General features: G+C 36.0%; 1 long non-coding RNA gene across 2 annotated transcripts in view; it reads left to right on the plus strand.

The window, feature by feature from the left end:
• The window catches only part of LOC121491477, a 252,610-nt gene that overhangs the window by 197,195 nt on the left and 34,366 nt on the right, over positions 1–21,049 (plus strand). Inside the window, exon 3 of one of the 2 annotated variants that reach the window (XR_005987991.1) lies at positions 17,175–17,564. The exons of the other annotated variant lie outside the window; for it this stretch is intronic. This is a non-coding gene — a long non-coding RNA (uncharacterized LOC121491477). Of the gene's footprint in view, positions 1–17,174; positions 17,565–21,049 lie in introns of those variants that run through there. 2 annotated transcript variants of the gene reach the window in all.

A 21,049-nucleotide genomic window follows, 5' to 3' on the forward strand; every position in this document is an offset into this window, starting at 1 on the left:
CCTTATTAGATACATGGTTTGTAAATACTTTCTCCCATTCTGTAGGTTGCCTTTTTACTCTGTTGATTGTTTTGTTTGCTGTACAGAAACTCTGTAGTTTGATGTAGCTCCATTTGTCTATTTTTCCTTTTTTTTCTGCCTGTATTTTTAGTGTGATAATTCAGTATATCATTGTAAAATCCAATGTCCTGAAGCTTTTCCCCTGTGTTTTATTCTAGGTATTCTACAGTTTCAGGTCTTATGTTTAAACCTTTAATCCATTTGGAATTGATTTTTGCATATGATGTGATGGGGTTCAGGGCAGGCTACCTCAAAATGTGCCACTTTAGTGCACTGATTTTCTTTTTTTAAGATTTATTTATTTGAGATGTAGAGAGAGAGAGAGAGAGAGAGCATAATCAGGAAGGGCAGAGGGAGAGAGAGAGAGAATCTCAAGCAGACTCTGTACTGAGCATGGAGCCTTATGTGGGGATTGATCCCAGGACCCTGAGATCATGACCTGAGCTGAAACCAAGAGTTGGATGCTAAACTGACTGCACCACCCACGCACCCTGGCATATTGATTATTTTGAATTAAAGTTACTTAAGAAATAGCTGGTGTAAGAAAGACGCACTGACCCTTCTTTGTCCTCCTGAAAGCAGGAAAGAAATTTCCCATCTGGAAGGTACCCTTCTTGTACCAGGGGAAAGAAAGACATCTTTATTACCAAATATAAGGAATTTAGGGCAGAGAAGGCTATATAAACAAACCTTGTTTCTTCTTCACTGTTCACTACACCAAGGCCAAACTTTTTTGTCCTGTCAGTTTTCCAAAAATTCATCATTTCTTTGTCTAAAAGGTATGAAAACTGTTTGCTTTGGTCACTTCTTTGGGTCACATATTTTTATGAGCTCCTGTAAATATGAAATTAAATTTGTTTTTTTTAAAAAATATTTTTATTTATTAGACAGAGAGAGAAAGAGAGAGAGCAAGCACAAGCAGGGGGAGTGGAAGAGGGAGAAGAAGGCTCCCTGCTGAACAGGGAGCTAGATGCAGAACTCAATCCCAGGACCGAAGGCAGACACTTAACTGACTGAGCCATCTAGGTGCCCCTTAAATTTGTTTTTTTTTTTTAAATTTTAATCTGTCTTATATCAATTTAATTATGAGGCCAGCCAAAGAACCCAGAAGGGAAGGAGAAAGTTTTTCTCCCCTAAAGGTAGGATAGGGATCCAATTCTCACAGCATTTGTTTGAGAGACTATCTTTTCCTTATTATTTATTCTTGGTACCCTATTGAAGATCAGTTGACTATATATGTTTGGTTTATTTTTCTATTCTGTTTCAGTGGTATACATGTTTATCTTTATGTCAGCACTGGACTGTTTTAATTACTGTAGCTTTTTAATATATTTTAAAATCAAGAAGTGTAGTGCTTCCAGCTTTGTTTTTGTTTCTTAAGATTGTTTTGACTACTTGAGGTTCTTTTTGATTTCCATATGAATTTTAGATTGTATTTGTATATACTGAAAACCCTAAAACTGCACCAAAAATTGTTAGAATAAATGAATTTATTAAAGTTGCAGGATACAAAACCAACACAAAAATCAGTTGTGTCTCTATACACTGACAATGAACCATTTGAAAAGGAAATGAAGAGACAATCCCATTTAAAATAGTACCAAAAAGAATAAAATACATGGGAATAAACTTGCCAAAGAAGGTAAAAGACTTATATATTGAAATTTATAAAACATAGATGAAAGAAATCTAAAAAGACATAAAGAAATGGGAAGACATAGTGTTGCTCATGGATTGGAAAACACAACCTACAGATTCAATGCAATTCATATCAAAATCCCAATGACATTTTTTATAGAAATAGAAAACAGAATCCTAAAATTTATTACAGTTCTGAAGTGTCATTTCTTAGTTATAAGTGATGTTGCAGTTTCTGTATTCTAATAATGAGTTTTCTCTTCACTAGAGCTATTACTGTAGTACATACTCATTATTATGGTGGTGGCAGGATCTTTCAGTTGCTCATTCTCACTGGAGAAAATTTTTGGAAAAATTAACCACAAATTACTTACAATGAAAAATTTACAGGGGTGCCTGGCTGTCTCAGTTGGTAGAGCATGCAACTCTTGATCTTGGAATCATGAATTTGAGCCCTGCCTTGAGTGTAGACAATATTTTAAAAAATACCAATTTTCTTAAAATTGCTAAATTTTAAGTATTAAATAAATTTTGAAACTTAGAAGTATTGTAGAGCAACTTGTTGAGTCAAAACAAAGTTTCTGATATATACAGGTGTTCTTTGTCATGTAACATTTGGCGTTCGTTCTCTCCTCCTTCCTTTTTGCGATACACATTAAAAGCTTTATTTTTTCTCTATTGTTCTATAAATTCTAAATTGACCTCAAATCCCAGGTAGCTTTTCCTTCAGGGCTCAGTTCTCAGTGTTTGTTTCTTTGTTTAACATTAGGTAATAATTTACTTTACTGATTTCAAAGAAGTTGTAATATATTCTTCAATTCCTTGGATTAAAAAAAAAAAACCCAGACCCCAACCCCCCAAACCCATCATTATCAAACTTTTTACAGTTTTAGATGTAATCTTTTTTTTTTACTCTCTGAGAATAATTCTGGGGGAGAAACTTTGAGAGTGATACACTCTAAATCCTCCTGACTCTTGTTTTACTTAGTTGAGAAATAATAGAGTAATGTTTTGTAGGTCTTTTCCAGTTTACTCAACAACTATACTCAAGGCACTCAAAAAGGATTTTTCAAGTGAAGAATCCATGAAAAAAAAAACAAAACTCCAAACAACCCAGGATGTAAGCATTGTATACAAATATGCATATCTTCATACCCATAGTCTTACCCAGGGTTATGGAGATGAAATGGCATGCCTTATCCTTAGATGACTTAGAAGCTAAGGCAAAAAAAAAAAAAAAAAAAAAAAAGCTACTTTCCTGACTCATATCACAGTCTTATTTGGTGCATATTGAAGAAGATAAATACGTTTTTAAAGAGTTTTACCAGTTGGGCTCCTCTTGACACTAGAGAAAAAATAGGTTTAACATTTCAGAAGGGATTTAGATTAGCCAAGGGTAGATTACTTTAAGAATTCTCTGAAATTTGTCACTAGAACTAATTATTGTTTAAGAAAGTAGAATCTCCACTAGATATGTTTAAGAACATCATCAACTATAACTCATTTTGCATCATTTACATAGAAACCTGGGGAATGAATTAAATGATGGTTTATGCTAACATGAATATGTAATTTCTACATTGATATACTGAGTGTTTATTTTCATTACTAAATCAGAGCTCTGCTCACAAAAAACACTTACCTTTGTGTTCCAATAATCATTAATTGGAATAAAAAATTAGGAATTGTCCCAATGGGACTATGATTATTATTCAAAAATAGTTGCTTTCTATTTAGAGAAAATAAGCATTTGAGAATTATTTTTGCTACAATTTCTACTAACAAATTCATTTTAAATGATTACTTTGTAATATAAATAGTGGCATCAAATAAATAGATGATGGAAATTTTTAAAAAATCTGTTCTTTCCAGCTGTTGTATAATCAACTTTTGCTTATTCACATTCACAAATAAGAATAGTAGCAGCCTTCTTTCATTTAGATGAGAATTTGGGATACATCAAATTATTTTATTTTCAGGATCATGCTTATCTTCCTCTCTGATTTGCTTAGATGAGAATGAAAGTGAACTTGCATTTCCTGGACATATGAAAACTCTTATTAGTGAGAAACAAATCAGAAGCATTCTCAAAGGCAGGGAAGAATTAAAAGTTGAGTTACAAATCATCTGGGCATAATAAAGCATCTTGTTTAGGAGACTCAGTGACAGAATTTTTATGCTTTGTTATGCCTTGTTAGGATGTTTATTTCAGACCATTTACAATTCCAGAAATAAATGGGCAGCATTTTGTGTCAGACAAGTAACAATTGGTGATTTGGATTACAATGTCCTAGAGTTTCCAAGTACTTCTTTGACCTGTGTTTTACACTTGATTCTCTCTGTTTTTCATCATATTTCCGTTCCTTCTTATTATTCTCTCAGCTGTTTTTATCTGCAATGGTAAACCTGATAATCATTTGAACTTAAAGTTTTCAAAAACAGAGTAGTTTAGACTAGGTTATAAGAAAGGAGAAATCTGAGTTATTTAAACTTTAATTCTTCTCATAATTACTTAAATGAAAACATCTCCATTACATAAATTTCCATATGTACATTACAAAATTCGCTTTCTTTCAAGGTACTACTGGTATCTATGCCTGGTGAAAAGTATAGCCCTTTCCCTTGTTACATGAGATGCTTGCTATTTCATATTTGTTAGGAATCATGGTACAATAGACACTGAACAAAAGGCTATAGGAAGATACAGCCTGATGTAATACTGCCCATAGACGTCTCCCAAACAGCATCATGAGTACACATCCCATCATATGTTCATTGGATGGGCTGGAAAACAGAACAAAGACAGGTCATAATAACATGACAAGTCACCACCATTATGCTCTATCTACTTGGTTCCAAGACACTAAGTTTTTATGTTTTCACATTTGTAAGATTGGTATACATCATAAAATCAATGTATACATTTGCTTGGGTAGTTCCTTTTTTCCCTTTTTTCATCTGAAAAGCTCTTATTAAATTGATGTTTCCTTTATAATCCATATAACCTTAGAATTAAAGAGATATGTCATCTTAAACACAAGAGGCAAACAAGCCAGAAGAAAGCAAAAAATCAGAACTAAATAGCTCTCTTAGAAGTTTCAAGTCTTACATGGGCAGGCCTAGAGAATAATGTCATGATCATAGCACAACTTTAGCTTAGATATATGCAGGAATTGATTGTGCAAAAATCATTTTTTCTTAATCCAATCAGCATTTATTAGATGCCAGCAATATACCAGGCTCTATGTTAAGCACCAGTCTTAAAAAGATTAAGAGGGGATCCCTGAGTGGCTCAGTGGTTTGGTGCCTGCCTTCGGCCCAAGGAATGATCCTGGAGTCCTGGGATTGGGTCCCACATCGGGCTCCTTGCATGGAGCCTGCTTCTCTCTCTCTGTGTCTCTCATGAATAAATAAATAATATATATATATTTTTAAATAAGGATAATTAAGATGAAGCCTGTGCATTCTGCAATAAAACTTAAGGTTTTCATTTAAAAAATTACCTCTGTTTTCTAACTATATAAGATTACTGTGTATTAAATGAAAGACATACTTAAAAAATTTAAAAGAACATAGCAAAAGCAACTTAACAGGGCATAATAAAATGTAAGCCAACTATGGGGTGCTCTTTAGCCTAGAATCAGTAATGAGTTTAACAGTAATGGATTTCTGACTCATTAGGACTAAGAGAGGTTATAATTTTAAAAGGAACATGATATTTAGGTGACAGTTTAAAAGGTATTAAATTACTGTGTTCAACCTTATATTTCACAAATCTTTAAAAGGGTAACAAAAATATTTGTAACAATGTGACTTGCTCAATTTTCTTATTTGTAACAACTTTTAATTGTCATTATGCTAGTGAATTAAATTGTATTAATGATTATTTTAACAGAAGGCTTCAAAAGGATTTTAAAAGAAGCTATTCTTACAGGCTTTCATCTATATATTTAAAATCTGTTTATTGCTTTTTCTTTTTCCTGTTTTGGGCATTTGCTTTAATATTAAGTCTTATAAATAACCATGAGTTATATGAAATGAAGGTTCCAACAGTGATAACTTGATTAAGGTTTGACAGCCAGTTAAATTTATTCAAAGTATAGGTTGAAAGTATTAAAAAAAGGCCCACATTCTTTACATTTCAAATCTGGGCTAGTGAGAGAACCCAAGTATAAAATGGAGGGTGGGACCATTTGATCAGTGGTAGTGTATGGGGCTCCAACCATAAGAGACAGAAGGCCAAGAGAAGAATTGGGAATGTGTAAGGCGGGTTTCTTGTATGGCTGACCTCGAAGGATCCTCTGTCCACTTAGTGCACTTATATGAGACCCTGTTGGGCTGGACCAAGGTCAAGCCTATAAAACTCCACAGTGTTCTTGAATTTACTGTGATGTGGATTGGGAGATCAGTGGCTACTACTTCTAGTTCTGTGGTTTTTCAAAATATTCCATCAGGCTAGGGCTTGTTGCAAGTACAGAAAAGGGCTGGTTCTCCTTTTGCCTTTAGGGTAGGTTGTGATTTGATTAGGGTGGTACTTTCTGTCAGCATAGCATGTGAAAATGTAAGCCCGCCTAGGGGCACCTGGGTGGCTCAATCGGTTACTTAAACAACTCTTGATTTTGGTTCAGGTCATGATCTAAGAATCCTGGGATCAAGTCTTGTCTCAGGCTCCCACTCAGTGGGGAGTCTGCTTAAGAATTTCTCTCCCTCTCCCTTGTCCTTACCCCTGCTTATGTACTCTCTCTCTCTCAAATAAATAAATAAATCTTACAAAAAATACGCTTGTATCAGAGAAGGCATAGTGGGTGGACCTGGAAGGTCATTCAGCCTTTTCAGGGTCAGCAGGAAACAGGTGATGAGGCTGCATTTTGCTAGTTTTTCTGTTCTAAGAAAGGTCAAAATGCTGTATCTGAAGAGGTCAAATGTGGGGCTTGATGTGACACCACAGAACCAACAGTTTAGAACTAGGACAATGGTATTAATGTAAGTAGATGGAGGTTAGGTGAAAGATATGTTGTGACTCTGTCTCAAATGCTAGTGGTTTGTTGTTGTTTTGAGGCTGGAGGACAAGAATTCAATGAGACTTTCTATTTCAAACACCTTGCAAAACACAAAAGGTCTCAATAAAGATCAGGTTAAGTTCTCTCCTACTGTCTCTCATCTTTTTGAGTTTTCTTTTCCATATTTCTCATGCATGCTAAATGCAGATTTTCAATCTGGCAGTAACAGTTGTCTTTATGTCTATGTCTATCTCTAGCTACATTTATATTTCTACATATATGACTCTACACATTTTTTTTTTTAAAAGTAAAACAAAGGAGACTTTTGTTTAGGGAATGTGAATAAGATCTTAATGTTTGGTCGGAGGGGCTGAAAGTAGACCTAGTTTGTTATTTAGGCAGGGGGTAATGATTTAGGGAAGTATCACTAAAGTATTTTGGAGTAAAAGTATATCCTAGGAAAGACTCTAGAATGTTATCCAAATAAGGTAATGATAATAAATTTAAAAGTGTACAAATTATTTAGGAGAAAAGAGTATCTCCCTAATAATTCTGTGGCGCTGCATTCTGTGAACTGCTGTATATGTTTCTTTAAATAACAACATATTGAAAGGACGTTGGAATTTACAAATTAGCTCTGCCACTTTATGGTTTTCTGAATTTATGCAATATTCAAACATATAAATTAGAAAAGAATAATACATAGGTGTTAACGCTCATGGTAAGGTTTAAAGCCACTTCTTGTAATTGATATTGTTAACTTTTGTTTTTAAAAAATTGTGGTAAAACATACATAACATAATATGTATCATTTTAACCATTTGTAAGTATTTATATAGTATTTAGTATATATATATATTATATATATATATATATATATAGTATTTAGTGTGAATACATTCACAAAGTTTGATGGAGTTTATATTCTGAAAATCAAAATTTCGTAACTTTAAATCAAAATTTCCTGTCTCTATCTATTGGCAGAAGGAAACAAATGAACAAGATTTAAAAAAATGGGTAGAAGATGGAGGAATAAGCAGTCGATTAAAATTAAAATATATATATTTTTTACTGACACTAGTTTTTTTCTATTTTTCAATTGGTTTCATAAAGTCATAAAGCACTATCCTAAAATCAGATGAAAAAGAAAGCAATTACATTTTGTAGACAGAAAATCCTTTCTGGAATTCATATTCCTTCACTTTTCTAAGTTCTTGGTTAGCAAAATATTGCAGTGATACATTAGAAATACAGTATGTTTAAAAGGAGATTTCATTGTTGTACCAAATTGTTATAAGAATTTTGAACTTTAGACCTGGAAGGTACATTAATGATCACCTGGTCTGAATCCTTCATTTATAACTGAGGAATGAGGTCCATAAGGGTTTATCTTTCTGTCTACTCCTCTATCTGCCTCGAACATGCTTTGTTCCAAAAAGTATTTTAAAATGGTTTGTAAGGAAACATAAAAGAAAGATAACAAATTGGAAGTAGATGAAAAAGGCAAGGGTGAAAAGGAGCAAGATCATAAAAAGAGGACGAAATTAACTCAGAAATGCACCTTATTAAATCCTAGCTATTTAATGCACATAAGCCTCAGACTAGACTGTAAATGTTCTACTGGTCAATGTACAGAAGGAATTCTGATTACTTAAGCAATTCAGTTCCTCCAAAGATTAAAAAAAATCTATTTATTCAGAAGATGGACCACTGTTTACAATACAAGAAAGAAATGTTTCCTGAGTGTCTTATGAAGTGTCTTATGAATACATTTTCTAAATCAGCAATATTTTCCAAGACTTCATTGCAGGAGACAGAACAACAAAATTCTGTTTTTTTATGGCATCTCTCAGTGCAAGCTGATTGAGTGTCATCTGGGTGCAATTCAGTAAAAGGTCTGAATGATGGGAATCTTGGCCCTTCAGTCCTGGGAAGGACACTGATGTGTTGAGTTCCATTCAGGGCAGCTGGAGCTTTGTTCTCATTCTACTATCAGAGACTTAAGCTTTCTTTTCCAGGTAGTTAATTTTTTTTTTTTTTTTTTTTTATGATAGGCACACAGTGAGAGAGAGAGAGAGGCAGAGACATAGGCAGAGGGAGAAGCAGGCTCCATGCACCGGGAGCCCGACGTGGGATTCGATCCCGGGTCTCCAGGATCGCGCCCTGGGCCAAAGGCAGGCGCCAAACCGCTGCGCCACCCAGGGATCCCTTCCAGGTAGTTAAAAAGAGAGCTATATGATTTGGCACCATGAGACTAGAACTTGGCTTTCCCCTAAATCAGTATTTTACAAACATATTTTGGGTATGTGAATCCTCTGGGATGCTTGTTAGTAATTCACATTTCTCTACCTCATGTTTATTGATTCAGATAAAGCAAGTGTAGGTGGGGCCCAGGAATCTTGTGATATAGGTGTGAGGAGTTGAGAAACGCTGGATCGGCTTTTCCTGGGAGTTGTATTAGCTACCTGATCATTTAAAGGTAGTACATCTGTACTTCAACCAACGTCTTTATGGGATGTTTTCCTTCTTGTTTTCTTCTTTTTCACCTTCTTTCTGTAGTTCCATATCGTTTAAATAATTGCTGGTTTTAGAGCTGGATTGAAAATTATCTCTGGTTGGAACTGAGATGTATTGACATGTGATGTTGAACATCTTCTCATAGCTTATTTGCCTTATGTTGATAAGGAAACTGAGGCTCAGAGATGGTTTGTTGGGGTGTCTATTCAGATTTTTGTCCAATTTTTAATTAGGTTGTTAAATTTCTTATTGAGTTATGAGTCTTTTGTGGATTTTGTGTAGTTGTTCTTTATTATATTTATATTGCTCCTTGTTTTGGTTTGTCTTGTCATTCTCTTGACAGAACAGTTCTTCTTAAATGGGCCACAAAGAATAACCCAGGATATTTTAAAAGATTCTGATTCTTTAGGTCCTTAGATTATGATATAATTATTGTAGGGACTGGGAATCAGAATTTTTCAAAATCTCCTTAGGGGATTCTTATGTAGTTCAAGTTTGAAATGCACTGTCCTAGAATACTGTTCCTTAAACTTGGGTGTACCATGTAATCACATGGAGGGTTTTTTTTTTTTTTATTTTGTTTTTAAAATTACTGATCCCTGAATGTTACCTCCAGAGATTCTGATTTGACTAGCATGTGGTTTAGTCTGGGTATCCAATGTCTTTAAATGTTTGCTGGGTGATTTTAAAGTGAAACAAAGTTTGAGACTCACTGCCCTAGAATGAACTCTTCAGTAATGCCAGAGTTGTCTCTAACACAAGCAGTGCCTCTGAGAATTACAAAAAAATACCCAATAAGTAGAAGAATTAGTAAAAACATACTGTTTCTCAGCCCATGCCATTGCATATCTTTAGGGAGCAGAGTGTGAGCTAAGTCAAGTGTTGTTATGCTTTGAGTTGACACAGTCACAAAATTACCAAATTCACAGGCCCTGGGTGGAGAAGACAAGATAGTATCATCTCTTGGTGATAGTACAAAATCATTACCGTGTGAAGGTAAATAGCCTTTCCTATACCCCATGTGACAAGAATAGAAAAATCTTAGATGGTACCACTTGGCTTCTTCCTTTCCAACTTTGAGGAAATTCAAAGGACACATTATCCACTTGGGGGGTGCGTGCAATAGAGGATGTGCTCGGTTGAGAGGACAGCGGGAGATATGATGGAGGAGGCAAGATGGCAGAGATCTGAGAGTATATATGAAGCAGAAAATGTTCATGGGGAAGCATATGAGGCTCTCAGGGATTATAGGGTGTCAGAAAATATGAAATAACGGGTAATTTTGAAAGACGAAAATAAAACTGGAAATTAGCTTTGGGGATTGCTTTCTTAAGTACTGCATGATTTACAACCTAGACTATATGGGTTATGGGTTTATGACATTGCATTGTTGTGGAAAAATTAAAAAAAAAAAAAAGAAAGAAAAGGTCCCAGATCTCTAATCCTTCTCAGGGAGCTATCACTTGATGAAGGAACTAGGTATCATCAACTTATTATACATTTAAAGAATAGGGGACCCAGAGATGTTAACTGATTCATTAATGTGGTAGAACTAAAGATAGAGATTAGATTCAGTGTCCCCCCGCCCCTCCCGGCACTGAAGCCCAACCTTTTCTACTATTCTCTGTGCTGTTTCCTACATAATAATGGTTACTGCTTATTGAGAGATTACTACATGCACTATATAGAGATACCATATAGTGCAATGCATGTTAAACAAATTACCTTATTTAATCTTCAGCATCTCTGTGAGGCATGCAGTGTTCAGCCCATTTTACAGATGAATAAACTAAAGATGGGGCAGTTTAAGGAACTCAGTCAAAATCACATAGCTATTAAGTCATGGAACGGGTTTTATATCTGTGTCTATCTCATTCCCTTCTACCATCTGATATTGATTCTTGTAAGAATAAATGAGAAACTCCTTAGCCACTCTGAACTAATTTTTCTCTGTTTACTTTCATGGGGTCTAGTTTCTGGGCTGCTGAAGGGACTGAGCTCTAACTTCCAACCACAGTTCTCATCTCATGCTTCCTATCTTGCTTAGGAGTTAGAACACATTGGTAAATAAGACTTGTTTTGTTCTCAAGGGCCCCAGCTTACACTCACACTTTAGAGGAAATGAAGATCCTTTGTTAGCACAAGACTTTTCCTATGTCTTCTATTAATGGAAACATTTGAGAAAAGGCCACTGAATGATAAAGTGTCCAGGTATCAAACCTGTCATTCATAAATATTTTCTCTGGTCATCTATTTTGTGTAAAGCCCCTTGGTAAGAAGCAGGAGATTCAAAGAAGTTTAAGACAAAATTCTGACCTTAAAGGAACCTATAATTTGTTTGGGTGGTTAAAGCTTTTGATCCAAACAAAATCATCCAACTAGCTATATCAAAATACCATTTTCTACTTTAAACATTCATGTGCCTAGTAGACTATTTGAAAACATTAAAAAATTTCAAATTTTAAATGGGACACTGATATATAAAACAGGTAAAAGCAAAGTTGTTTTGAGTGAAATGGTAGGATATACCTGGAGCCCCACCTACCCAGTCTACTATCTCATCTGGTGTCTTCTGAGGTATCTTATCAGCACCAGACTCCAAGGGACACAGGTAAAGCACTGCTGGGTGCTTGGAAAGACCCCTGGATTCATATTCAGAAGGACCTGGATTTTATTCCTAACACTAATAATCTTAGGCAACTCTTTAATCACATCATTAGGAAACTTTTGGTTTATGCAAATTAAATAGGTTTTTCATAGGTCTTCTTCTCTGGCTATTAAGACTTCCTTAGAGAGGATGCACTAGATAGGAACATGACCTGGTATACTGCATGGAAATGTGACTTGGAAAGATGTCCATGGTCCTTTACCACTCCTATATCATTCTGTTTTATTCTGGACACTCAAGAAGGCAGTCTGGAAGAGTGGGGGTTTCACATTCATAGGCCCTCATTAAAGTTGCTCATTCTTTTGGTCCAGTGATAACAGAGGAGGGAAGCAATGAATGCATTCTCCTAATGCTCTCTTGCTGTTACTAAGGCATTTTTTTTCACTAGAAACAAAATCTTCTCTAGGCTTCATCCAACATTTGTGTTATCTATCCCCTACTCATTGCTAGAGTCATCCTAGCAGCTACTATCATCCACTTACAGTATAGCTCATTGCTTCACATTCTTGAAAGACTCTGGTATTCAACTAATTGTCTTCTTCCCTACTCTGAGTCTTGCCAACATAGGGAATTATCTGAGTGTTTATGTAGTCAACCTATCCAGTACCTCACCTGTTAGTTTCATGATGTTTTCAACTACAGTGTGAACTGCAGCCCAGCCCACTTCATTCTCCTGTTTCAGTCATCAGAACTGCTTGCTTTCTGAAGTTTTGAGCTCCTTTACTTGCTGATAAAAATCCAACCATCAGGGGCACCTGGGTGGCTCAGTGGTTGAGCTTGTGCCTTTGGCTCAGGTCATGATCCCAGGGTCCTGGGGTCGAGTCCCATGTTGGGCTCTCCACAGGGAGTCTGCTTCTCCCTCTGCCTATGTCTCTCTGTGTCTTTCATCTATAAACAAATAAAATCTTTAAAAAAATCTGCCTATCAGACTCCCTCTTTTCCACCAAATCTACCTACACCTGCCAAACCTGTCCTTATATATCATCACCCTTTGCAGTTCTTTTCTTTATATCTATCAGCCTCTCTCATCCATGCTTCCTTCCTATTCTAGGCTGGACAATCACTAGAATCACTCTCAATAGTACATTAAGTTTCTATCCCCTGTTTTTCTCCAGCTTTTGTTAAGGCACAAGGGACACTTCCCCTCCTTTTCTTCCTCCCTGTGGTCAGACTTCCACTAGAATAAAATTTCTGGCTTTTCTTCTTGCATGTGCTCCTTTTAGGGGACAGTGAATGACTAATCTAAATGATGAATTTTGGAAGAGGATCTAAGCATGTTCACCTTCTAGATCCTTTTTGGGATTTTCCAGCTTGCAGAGCCAGTGTACAATCAGTTGTTTCTGAACTCTGCCTGCCTATGGAGAGCACACATTCTTCCGTACTCCTTAAAGTGAAGGGGGAAGCCTCACATTATTTAGCACTCCCTAAATTGTTGGCTATCCTGCAAACTAGCTTTCATCATTAAAGGTTGTTATATGTTGTTCCCTGTATTACCAAAACTTAAAAAGAATCCCCAACTCTGAACCAGTGCTTAAATATGGGTTCTCTACTTTACTCAGTTGGTCGAGTATGGCTAGAAATTAATCATAAATCAGTTCACTACTATTGTAAACTTTCAGTGATGCCTGGATGGTGTTGCACAATCTTTCCCTTGCCATTGGGGGATGCTTTCTTTCCTTCCTGTAGCAGCTTCACTTACATTCTGATTCTTCTGAGAATCTTGCCCACCCTGTCCATGACCAGCAGATGACATCATCTTCTGAGCATCAAGAAACTAATGGATTTGAAAATCCTTAAACCTCCTCCTCACACTTGTAATATTCTTTCACTACCCATCTTCTCTTTCTTTCCTCTCTTCTTACAAGAAGCATTTCCTCCCCAATTCCAGGGTGATTTCTGCATTTGTCTCTTGATCCCATCCTTTCCTTCCCCTCCTTGTGTCTTATTCCACTGATTAATTCCTCTCTCCTATCTCTCATCTTTGTCTGCTCTGTAAGTGCTTGTTCTGTGGACTAAATATATACTCTAACCTTTCTCTCATCTTGAATTAAAAAGTCTCTCCTGTGGCTTTGTGTGTCTCTGAAGTTGCAGCCAAATCTTGGCTCCAATCTGTGCTGGTTCTCTGTTTCCTTGTTGTTAACCACTTCATCCATTTCCATCAGGTTTTTCTGCCTCCCTCCTCCTCCAGCACACATTAAATCAGCCTCAACAAAGGCTTAACTAGTTTTAATTACCAGCTGTTTAGGGAATGCTCCCAAATTCCTTTTTCTAAATGTCTACCAACTCTATGTATGCAAGAGCCACAAAGGACATCTCTCTGAGCTCCACTAGCACTTCAAACAAGATGATGCTTCAGACAACTCTCATTTTCTCACTAGTCTCTACCCTTCCCCCACAATCCTGTTTCTACTCTTTTTAACAGATGTTTCCATTCTCAGTTAATGGCAATGTTTTCATTCCAGCAGCCTACACCAGAAACTTTGAAATCACTTAAGATTCAGTTTTCCTACCACGCTCCCACCTGGCACCCTATTGTATGGTTACTATTGTATAGTCACTGAGTCATGTTAATTCTCTTTAAACATTTCTCAGTTTTGTCCCCTGACTCTTCACTTTTACTACTATGACCCAGTTCAGACTGTCTCTTGCCACCATTGCTATGGCCTCCCAGATGGCTTATCTTAATGTCAGCCCTTCTTCCAAATAGTCTTTCCTAATGTTACCAAAATGATTTCTGAAATGCAAATCTGATCATGTTATTCTTTCACTTAGACCTCTTTCTGGTTTTGCAATTGTCTCTAGAATGAATATCTAAATTCCTTTTCCTGGCATGTAATACTCTTCAGTCCTGGTCCCTACCTGTCCACCCTTCTTGTCTCATTCCCTGTAACTTCTCCCCTCAAGCCATCACACCATGTCAATGTGGAATGCTTTCTCTCCAACGGTTACCAACAGAACTCTTCATCTTTTAGGTCCCAACTTAAGAGTTACCAGTTTGTGAAGGACTATAGATCTCCTCACGCTTGTCACATTTTATTGCATTAATTATTTACATGTGACATGATTTGCTAGACTGGGAGCTGAAGGCTATTACTTTATCTGCATCTTTGTACTCCAGTGTATACCATACCAACTGGCACATGGTCAGCAGTCAGAAAATGTTTGCTGAGTAAAACTGAAAAGTGCTATTGATTAACAAAATGTGACTAGAAGGAAATACACCAAAACAAAAATAATAGATGTGTTCAAATGATGGGATCTTGAGTGACTTAAAAACAATTTCTTGGGGCACCTGGGTGGCTCAGTTGGTTAAGTGTCTGCCTTTAGCTCAGACCATGATCACAGAGTCCTGGGATTCAGTCCCGCATTGGATTCCCTGCTCAGTGGGGAGTCTCCTTCTCCCTCTGCCCCTCCCTCCAGCTCATGTTCTTTCTCTCTCTCTCTCTTTCAAAAATAAATGAAATCTTTAAAAAGCCAAAAAAAAAAAAAAAAAAAAAAAAAGCACAACCCTCCAAAAACCCAATTCCTTGGCAGCACCCCTCTACAAGATGGGATGCTGCCTGATTCATGAATTGTTTAATAAAGCCAACTAGATCTTTAAAATTAAAGCATAAATAATTCTTAAATATTCTATAAATTGGTAAAATTATAAGGAAAAGCAGTACAAATTTAAAGGGAAATAACATAGACCAGAAACCACATGGTAAATGTACTTCCAAGCTAACATTTCTCAAGGAAGGCTCGGAATAAATAAGTAACTTAGACCTTGGCTCAGGGACTTGGTAAAAGCTAACTAAATAACTAAATAACTAAAAAAATAAGTAAAACTGAATTTAGAAAGGTAAAATAAAAAAACATTATATATGCTTTTCTTATTCATTCATTCAAAATAGTCATGTCTTTAAATCATTTACTCCTCCTTGTTCCAGTAAGTTTTTAAATAAATTTACAGTGAAGCATAAAATATAGAAAGGTTAAGTAAATTAAAATTGTTTTAGCAAAAGCAAGGTAAAGGAAAATAAAGCCAGCCAAGTCAAATGAGGGCAGGAATGAAAAGAGTACAAGTTCAAGTTCAAGCTATGAAGTTTTATGTGCAGGCCAGAAGTGGGCTACAGATTGACCTTGACCTTTCTAGTTATCAATCAGAGAAAGAAAAGGATTGGTGATAAGATTCATAATGATGATAATATAGAATCAAGTCATTCATTTGGTAATTAAATCTAAGACCATTGAGAAAATTTTCCTACAGATTCTTAAATATACAAAATACTGAGTCTCATAGATTTATTTCTCATAAGATTAATCAATGTTGGAAAATAGCACTGATTATAGAATATAATTCAGTAGAAATGGTTTTTTGGGGGACCAATATGATCATTCTTTAATGATCTGGCCTATGTAGCAAAGGTTGTGAGTAATTCATTTAAGTGTAGATTTATGAATCTTTCCCATCCTTATTGCCCCTTAGAAATTCTGATGCAGTAGTTTGGAAGTAGATTCCTAGAATTTGTGTTTGGATAATCACCCTGGGAGTCTTTGATAGTACAAGAGGTCTATACCATATTGAAAAATACTGCTTTAGAGTCTAGAGAAATAACTGGACTCCATATACTTTAGTAAGTCATCTGAAAATTTGGTTTCTCTCAGCTGAGCTAAAATGTTGTGTGCAAACATTTGGAGATTGTGTTTCCTGGCCAATATTTGGAGTGTGGCTGGCTGGTCTCTGTTGCCAGTTAATTATGGAGCCATATCCTTAATACTTTAGCCAAGTTTGAGGTAAAAGAAGTTTTTAAATATTTACGAGACCATATGAAACAAAATTGTATTTACATCAAAGCCGTTAGAGTCAGTACTAAGAATCTTCCTAAACAAATTAATTTGGGACTTAGTCTAAAAAAGGCATCAACTAATAACTTAGAACTCAAGTTTCAATAATATAAAGCATGATAGCAATAATTTTAGGCTAAATGAAATTCAAATAGGTGTAACGGGAAGCCCAGCTTGGCCATAAATATCTTTATCTCTAAAATATAACTAGCTTTAAACAATGTATCCTCCAGGTGAATACTCTAGGATAAACTTGTCATGTATTGGATTTACTCAGTTCTAACAAACTGGAAATGGTGGAAATTATTGATGTCGCTTTAAAGATTAGGTTATAAAAAAGAGTATGGCTTCCAACTTGAGTATTCCCTTCTCTTTCTTTTTACTCTTTCTTCCTTTTCTTTGCCCTTTCTCCCTTTCTCTCTCTCCTCACTTTTCTCCCTCCCTTCTCATTTCTCTTGCTCTAGAGGCGGGAGCTGTCCCATTTTCAGCAGCCTTGTGAAGAGGCCCATATGGCAAGGAACTGAAGCCCCCAGCTAACTGCCAGTGAGGAACTGAGAAGCCTGCAAACAACCCTGTAAATGAGTTTGGAAATTAATCCTCCAGTGCTAGTTGAGACTTGGGATGACCACAACCTCAGTCAACAGCTTGACTACTACCTAATGAGAGACCACATCCACCCAGGTCAGCTGTCCCTAGACTCTTGACCTTCAGAAACTTCTTTTTAAGCCACTAAATTTTGGGTAATTTGTTATACAGCAATAGATAATTTGTACAAATATGAACACGTAAATAAATAAGATTCCTTACCATATAAAAATATACACTATAAACTGAATAAAGTGCTCTTTGTTTGAAATAACTGATCTACAATACTTTCTGACAGTTATTGGATAGTAGGACCACTCATGACACAGTTCTTATTTTGTGAGACTAGGAAAGTTTAAGGGGTTGTAAATTTTTCTTTTACTTATGAATGGAGAACAGTTCACTAAAAAAATATTATCAAATCATTAAGAATACAAAGTAATGTATTCTTTTATTTCTTCTGGAAACATCATCTTCTGTTATATCCACCTGCTATTTATATAGACCCTGCTTCAAAATGGGACTGAGTCACTAGCTGGTTGTTAAGGTCGACTCTAGTATAGCTATTAAATGATTGTTGTCCACAGTTGAGGGCCTAATTTAACAAATTTCAGTTAGAGCCAGTGATGTCTTCAACAGTTAGATATTGTGGATTCAGAGGTGAATTATCTTAGTCCCTGTCCTCAAATTACTCACAATCTGGGGGGAAACTCAGGACAAGGAGGAGAAGGGATAAAGAGATAAGTGGGAGGAAGATTACAATGTGGCGTAGTAGGTACAAAATATAAGAGGGAGTTCATGGAAGCTCTCCTGAGAGATGGTGACTTCTGAGCTGTGATTTTTTCCAAAATTATTTAGTTTTCAGGCAGACATAAGCAGAGTAAGAAATTCCACAACAGTGAGGGAAAATGTTCAGAGCTACAAGGCTGTTTAATATGGCCTGATGGTCATGTGTTTGGAGGGTGGAGGTGAGGTAGGCAGTGAGAAGTGTCGGGGGATGACACTGGATCCAAGGAAAGAACAGATATGGAAGGAAAGGGTGATGTGGCAAAAAGAGCCAAACCTGGGTGACGCTTTAACATACTAATTTTAACCTAAAGCAAGATTAAAAAGAAAAATTCACTGAATTACAATTTCTCATCTGTAAAGTGGTGATGACAGCACCTAATATACAAGCTACCTTGTTGACTTTCAGTTAAGCTTAAGTATGTCCTTTGCTTATACATTTATTAAAATATTGATGTTAAATAAACCTAGAACTTACCAGTATCTTTAGGAATCTGAAAATATAACATATGTCTTTATTCAGAAGCAATATTATTATTTTATGTAAACTTTTATAAACACTGAAGCTGGGATCCCTGGGTGGCGCAGCGGTTTGGCGCCTGCCTTTGGCCCAGGGCCCGATCCTGGAGACCGGGGATCGAGTCCCACGTCGGGCTCCCGGTGCATGGAGCCTGCTTCTCCCTCTGCCTGTGTCTCTGCCTCTCTCTCTCTCTCTCTGTGACTATCATAAAAAAAAAAAAAAACAAACAAAAACACTGAAGCTATGACTACAAGAAAAAAAATTGGGGATCTTAGGAAATAATAGAAGTAGAAGAAAGGATATGAGAATGTAAGCTATCATGTAAGCTGCTCTAATTCTGAGTATTAACCTTTTCAATTTGATTTTTACATACTGATAATTTGATTATTTAAATATGATTATACTTAATATTTGAGCTTAAACATCTAAACTCATTAAGGAGAGGGGAAAATGTATATTTAAAAATATTTTATTTATTTATTCATGAGAGATATTCAGAGAGAGGCAGAGACAAAGGAGACAGAGGGAGAAGCAGGCTCCCTACAGGGAGCCCAATGGCGGGGGGGGGGGGGGGCCTTGATCCCAGAACTCTGGGATCACGCCCTGAGCTGAAGGCAGATGCTCAACCACTGAGCCACTCAGACGTCCTGGGAAAATGTACATTATGTCTATTAGTACGCATTTTCACTAAAGATGGTGTGCTGAAATTAATAAATAAAATTTTACCTAACCTCGTGATATGGATTGGTGTCTTTAACATGTTCTCTTATTTACCTAATTCCTGGAGTAGGTCCTTTGTGAGTTTTAGAAGAGAAGTACTTTTGGTGTTGTTATTGTTCATGGCTTCCAAAATTTTATTGGAGAGCTATACCAGAAAATAAATTGCATTGTTATATTTTATAGTTCCTATTAACAAATTTAATTTTTGGTCTCTTATGATTTCTGGACTATAAGATTTCCTGAAGGAAAGAGAAAACTAGGGAGAAATAAATCATTAGCTTTACTTATATGTGGAATATGTGAGAAAATGAACTTCTCAGGTCAAAAATTTCCTATTTTTTTCAACCTCCACAATGGAACTAAGAACTGAATTTGGATGTTGAGTTGAGGTATATGCTCAAGTATGACGCCCACTCAATCTTATGAGATTCAGAGCTCAGGACTGCCTCTCTGTGAAGGCTCAAAGAATGAGTAGGCTCATAGTTCAAGGCAATCTTACAGGTGCTTCATTGCTGAAGGAAGAAATTACAGTGGAATTGAAATGCCATACTTTACCATGTGTATAGAAAGAGAATGTTTTCAGAGAAAAAAAGGAAAATCTAAGGGCCGAGTGGATTATGCTTTTTTTGAGTGTGCTCCAATAGAAACATGATGTCATAGTATATTGATTTAATAACCAAATAACTAAATGTAGAAACTGTAATTAAATATACTCTTGAGAACACAATTAGGCCAGTAGTACTATTATTTAATGAGGAATGAGAACTAAACACTTCAAGTAATAAAAGCAGGGAAAAGAACATTTAAATGGATAGGTACTATTTTCTAAGAATACAGATTTACTTTTATTAAAAATATTTCTTTAAGTAAGTCTGATGTATTTCCCACTAAGAGCCTTCCCTCCTTAGTTTGCCTTGTCTTGAAAGCTGGTAAGTTTTCATTTCTGAAAAATCCCTTTTATCTTTTCACTGTTTCCATACTAGGCTCTTTGTATTTTCCTGGACTTTACAGCTGCACCCATTGTGCCATTTGCAGCCTCCTACCTGAGTCAGCAGTGGTAACAGATGTGATTTTTGCAGTCAAGATAGTAGCACATTTGGGGGCATGTCTTCAATCTTATTCTTTTTCGAATGTAGCAGATTACTATCGTCAACGTGCTTCTGATCACATAGGGCTAGACTAGTAATATTTATGGGGGAAATAGTGTACATTTTTCAATATTGACCTCTCTTTTGCATCTTTATTATTTGATATGAAACATAATTAAAGACTGAATTATCAATATTTTATATAAGTATCAATATTTTCATACAAGTATACTTACATAAGCATGGGCAGTCATATGATTTTGGATATACTGTGATGATAAATGAAAGAAATCCTTATGTTCTAAAGCAATATACTATCTTTCCTCAAAAACACACAATTTTAGGGATCCCTGGGTGGCGCAGTGGTTTGGCGCTTGCCTTTGGCCCAGGGCGCGATCCTGGAGACCCGGGATCGAATCCCACATCAGGCTCCCGGTGCATGGAGCCTGCTTCTCCCTCTGCCTGTGTCTCTGCCTCTCTCTCTCTCTCTGTGACTATTATAAATAAATAAAAAATTAAAAAAAAAAATTAAAAAAAAAAAACACACAATTTTAGTTTCCATCAATATCACAAATAGAAAAAAAAATAGAAAAAAAAATATCACAAATAGAAGAAGCAAAGGAAACATTGTGCATATTAT

This window comes from Vulpes lagopus, chromosome 5 (genome assembly GCF_018345385.1).
Source record: "Vulpes lagopus strain Blue_001 chromosome 5, ASM1834538v1, whole genome shotgun sequence".
NCBI classification, from domain to species: Eukaryota; Metazoa; Chordata; class Mammalia; order Carnivora; family Canidae; genus Vulpes; species Vulpes lagopus.